At 39.3% G+C, this 5,824-nt stretch overlaps 1 pseudogene; it reads left to right on the top strand.

Moving 5' to 3' along the window:
* Nucleotides 1-1,599: 1,599 nt before the first annotated feature.
* LOC123402475 lies at nt 1,600-4,404 on the top strand (annotated as a pseudogene).
* The last annotated feature ends 1,420 nt before the right edge of the window (nt 4,405-5,824 follow it).

The raw sequence follows: 5,824 nt of genomic DNA, 5'->3' as shown, positions 1-5,824 counted from the left end.
TAAATTAACATGTTACAATACAAATAGTCGGTACGAAATAAAAACAAATATTGATTAGCATTGTATCCTAAATAGTATTTTTTTAAAATATTTAATATGTAAAATAACAATATATTCAAACTCTACACATTTTTCTAATCAAGTTTCATATACAACATGTTTAAATTGGATTTACGGTTTAAAAGATATTGTTAGTTGAAAATACATATTTATTCTGAATGGACTTCGAGGTTATCAACGCATATGTGAGGGGTGTATGTAAATTTTTTAAAAAACGATTCACTCTGAGTATAATTTGGACCGTGGGTTATTTAGCACAAAAGTAAGGGTGTTTTATGTAAAATGTGAAAAAAACGGTTCGGCCTCACTTAAAAACGTACCGCGGGTTAATTAGATGAAACTACAGGGGTGTTTTTGCAAAAAAGCCGCAACGGACGCTAGAAGCAGTGCGTGCTTTATTATTTAGGTAGTATTTTGGACAGTGCTAACACGAGTATTTTCGGGGGTTACGATATTTACTTTTGGCCTGAATGTATAAGTGAAAGGGCCTTCTTTTGTGTAGATGATTAGTCAACATTGGCAATTATTGCTGTAGCATTCAGGTATTATGCGTTGCAGCCTTTTAATATCAAGTTCTATTGGATTCGGTGTCAACTGCAATTGATTTATTCAACTTTGATTGCATAATGCACTACCGTATAATCTATTCAACTTTGATTCGATGTCAACTACAGTTCTTTATTTTTTGGGTTTCAGTCTGTTCAAATAAAACTGAATTCAAGTCCCACTGTATCGTTGTTTGCAGTTAGTCTGTATTGTTATTTGCTGCTATGCTGAAAACTAGTAAGTGTTGAGAGCCTTCCCCCTGTGTGATTTGAACCGTAGAATGTGAATTGAGCGAAGATTAGGAGGGTAAAGTTGCAGCGTCATATGTCAGTCCGCCGGCGTCCTAGGGTTTCACCAGAGAGAAAATTGTTTGGCAGAAATAAGGTCTTGTTTGGCAGGAAGGGGTTGGGGAGGATTGTGGAGGAGGGGGGGGGGGGGGTGTCAGAGGATTGGGTGAATCTCTTTCTTCCACCCAATCCTCCCAAATCCCCTCACTTGCCAAATCACTGAGGCCTCGTTTGGTTAAGGGGGATTGGGGAGGTTTTGAGAGGGAGGGATTTCAGGGGATTGGGTGAATCTCTTTGTTCCACCCAATCCTCTCAAATTCTCGGGGCTTTGCTTCCACTAGTTCCCTGAGGAGGGTTTTGAAACACATGGATATGAAGGGATTGAAGGGGAACGAAGGAGATTGGGCTAAGCAAACCCCTCCTACCAAATGGGCGCCCGAGGATCTGTGGGGTTTCTGGCCCTTCCAGGGATTTTCCTCTCAAAATCTTCCCAATCCCCCTTAACCAAACGAGGCCTGAGCAATGAGACAAGATTTCTAAGCCGCGTGGGTAGGAAGGAATCGAGGGGGATTAGAGAGAATTGAAGGGGTTTGCTCATCACAAACCCTGTCCATCAAATAAACATGCGTGAAATCACGAAGTTTGTGATAATCTCCTACAAAGCTCCTCAAATCATGCGGGTCTAAAGAGAGGAAAGGGGATCTGGGGTCAGATATGCTCCGGCTGACTTGTACCGAGCTCGCCCCCTCGCGCCGCAGCCGTCGCGGTCGAAGCCCGCATATGAGGGTCGAGTGGTGCTTGAGAAGATACGACCAAATAAGCAGCTCCACAATCCACAATCGACGCAGCAGCTCATTTTCGAGCTGCGACCCGCAATCGAGCGGCTGCTCTCGGAGCAATCGAATCAATCAAGCGTCTCCTCTCGGAATCGCAGCCCGCGACCAGAGCGGCTGCACTTTTTAGGCGCAGTCCGCAACCAAAGCAGTTCTTCACGGGCTACAATCAGAAACCGGCCCTTATTCGAATTTCGTTCTCCGTATTGCCACAGGAGGCGGGATCCTAGCCGATTTATATCTGCCTGGATGGACATCGCGGGAGTCCATCTGTTTTTAGATGAGATTGGCAACTCCCCGCGTACATTTGACCAACACTCATCCCCGGCGACCGGTGGCCAAGCCATTCGTCTTGGCCGTCGGCAAGTCCTCCATCGACATGGTGGTGAGTTCCTCCTGATCCTCTCCCTCTCACGACATCACCCAATTTTTGTATACTACTCCCTTCATCCGAAAATACTTGTCCTAAAAATAAATAAAATGGATGTATTTATAACTAAAATAAATCTAAATACATTCATTACTAGGACACGTATTTACGGACGGAGGGAGTATATCTGATAGTACAGAACTCGTTAGGAACCATAATCAGAACTCTTGGTCAAAATTTAACCTTTTTGGTGGGAAAATATCAATATTGCGTCTCTGTTGGAAGTGTAAAATCTGTTAAGTGTATACGTACAAATTTTGTGTCTTTCTACTGGAAAGTGTTAAAATTTGTATAATCAAAATTGCATCTTTCTGTGCGGAAGCATAAAGTATGTACACTCAAAATCGTGTCTTTCCATGGGAAAGTGTAAAAATTGCGTCTTTGTTTGTGGGAAATATCAAAATTGCACCTGTGACGAGGCTAATAAGAAATCAACTCTGATTCTTTCTATATGAAATATGTAGGAGGACAATGAAGATGATAGGCTCAGCATGTTGCCTGATGATGTTTTGCTCAACATTGTTGAGCGACTTGATATTGCTGACGCCACACGAACCACCATCCTCTCCAGTCGTTGGAAGCAGATCCCTGCAATGCTATCAAAAGTTGTTATAATGGTTGATTCTTTTGAGCCCAAGCACACAACAAGCAAGTTAACCTCAGATGATATAATTCGGTTCAACACCACCGTGCTGGACGCAACCAGGAGCATACTGGAAAGGAGGTCTACAAATTTATACACCATTCACCTGTTGCGCATGCAATTCTACTTGGGAGATGAGTCCATTTTCATTGGCCAGACTGTTGCCAACACCATAGCAACACAAAAGGTTGCTTCAGTTGACTTTACAATCGTGACGAAGGTGCGTAGAATTTGTACCAGTAATGACCGCCTCACATATGGGAGGCAGTTCATGTCATTCTTTGATTCATGTCCAAACACATTTGGTTGTCTCGCACGCCTCAGGCTAGAGAATTTGAGGTTAGGAGAGTCAGACTTCCCCAAAATTTTCAGTATATGCAAGCAACTGGAGTTCCTCTTCCTCTTTGAATGTGACATGGGTATTAATTCTTTGCTGGAAGTGGAACACCCACAACTCAGTGAACTAGTGATTTCCGGTGGCTGTCTTGATAGGGGGGTTCATCTGAAGTGGGCACCAAAGCTCACATTAGTGAAATTCAATGTTTTTAGAACTCAAGATGACCCCTTCTGTCTTGGCTATGTCCCACTGCTCCAGACTGTGAGCATAATCAATACTGGTCTCTCCTGGCACAAGATGCTCAAGTTAAGTGAGTTGCTTGGTAAAACTGCCATAAGCAACCTGCATTTGAACTTCAAAAGCGAAAAGGTTAGTGAAGGTCATCAATGTTGTCGGTGATGTGTGTATGTTGCTGGTATATCATGGGGAGGTTGTAATCATTATTTTTGGTTAACATGATTCTGGATTATCCCTCTTTTGCAGATTTGGGTCAAACCAGAAGGTAGAAGACAATTGTTTCCGGTGTTCCACAAACTTAGGATTGTAAATTTGCTTAACATTTCTGAAGAATGTGATCTGACATGGACAATGTTCTTACTCCAAGGTGCACCCAACCTAAGGAACTACGCGTCTTGGTAAATTCTTGTACTGATTCTCATTTTTGATGCTCAAACTTTCTGTGAGTCATTAGGATATTTTTACTTGACCAAATGCAGGTGCGGGATCATTTATGTGAAATGATAACAGGGGAACGGAGGAAGATGTGTCCATTTAGCGAGCAAAAGGACAAAGGATTACAGTGGGAACCGTCTGCGACCGACTTAAAGCACCACAACCTTGCTAAGCTCAGTATCTATGGGAGGTTTCAAGCAGAAGACAAATTGGCGAGCTATGCCAGAAGTGTCATGGAAGCAGCAGTGAATTTGGAGGAGATAAAACTATATACGAGTCCAGTGTGTTGGAACTGCAAGCACTTGCTTCAGGAGTGGACATTGGAGGAGAAGTCATATATTTGCTACAAAATCAACAAAGGGATGCAATCTCATGTACGGATTCGCTTCCCGAGTTTAGAGCCAGTCTTACCTTATTAAAACAATAATGCTCGTCAGCTACCCCTCCCCAAAAAAATGCTCGTCGGCTGCAAGCTGCAGTTGGACAGAAACTGTTTTGTATGCATGGATTGATTGTCACCGTTGAACCTTTTCAGTTATGGGTGTACTCTCAACATTATAAGTATTTTATCCAATGGAAATTGTTGTTATTTCTTATTTGTGATAAATTAATACACCTTGTTTTCATTGCGAAATAAATTGTACGAAGCGGGACAAGCCCTCTGTAGAGATGTGGGATGGCATCACGTCCCTAATCACAATAGATTTAATATCACCAAGAACAAATGAAGACACAAGCAGTTTTATGGCACTAACAGTGCATCGACTATTAGCATGTTACTCCATCCGTTCCTAAATATAAGTCTTTTAAAAGATTTCACTAATGGTCTACATACGAAACAAAATGAATGAATCTACACTCTAAAGTATGTCTATATACATCCGTATGTAGTTCACTAGTGAAACCTCTAGAAAGACTTATATTTAAGAACGGGGGAGTAGAAGATAGTAAAACTTTAGAGACAATTATCACAATGTGTTGTTTACATTGTATCTTACTAGCAAAAGGTACCGTGCATTGTAACATAAAAAAAATTCATAATCTTCAATGGCCAAGAACACATTTCGCTGCATCATGGAGATACATTATCATTCTCAATTTTACGTAATCATGAACATTTTTTGAAACTCACGCACATATTTGAAATCATGACCATTTTTAAAATTTGTGAATACTTACTATTTTTCAAACATTTATTCCATTTACATTCTTTTAAAATTGTGAATACCTTTTTATACAATTTTCCACAATTAGCAAACATTTGTAGAATCAAAAAATATATTTTTTAAATTGCTCGAACATATTTTGGAAATTTGCCGACATTTTTCATTTAAACAACATTTTTCGAAATGCATGATCATTTTTGAATTAGCTAACATTTCATGAATGAATAAACTATTTTGTAAGTCATGAAGAGTTTTAGAAATTTCAAGATATTTTTCCATTCATAAACATTATTTGAATTGGCGAAATTTTACTCAATTTTATTACTCCCTCCGTTCCTAAATATAAGTCTTTTAAGCGATTTCATTAAAGGTCTACATACAGAGCAAAATGATTGAATCTATACTCTAAAGTATGTCTATATACATCTGTATGTAGTCCACTAGTGAAATCTCTACAAAGACTTATATTTAGGAACGGAGGGAGTAAATTTTTTCATACATGAACTTTTAAAAAACTTATGAACACTTTTTTATTGTCCAAACATTTGTTTTCATTTTATTTGAATAACCATACAATTTCATACAAGATCACGTATATTTTATAAATCCACAAACATTTAATATTTATTAAACATTTTATTTCAAAATGCACAAAATAATCTGAACTTTTTTACGTACCAAATTATTTAAATTAGTAAAAAACAAAACTAAATAGAAAAGGATAAAATAAAGAATTAATTTGAAAAAATAGGCCATCGGACATGGGCCTGCCCAAACAGTATCGGAGGTTTCTACATGGACCGGCCCAGATTCCTCTTTAAAACGTCTTTTTGTCACTTATAGATTACAT

This window comes from Hordeum vulgare, chromosome 6H (genome assembly GCF_904849725.1).
Source record: "Hordeum vulgare subsp. vulgare chromosome 6H, MorexV3_pseudomolecules_assembly, whole genome shotgun sequence".
Lineage (NCBI taxonomy): Eukaryota > Viridiplantae > Streptophyta > Magnoliopsida > Poales > Poaceae > Hordeum > Hordeum vulgare.
Note: the sequence above shows the minus strand (reverse complement) of the source record. Positions and strands in the feature narration are given on the sequence as shown.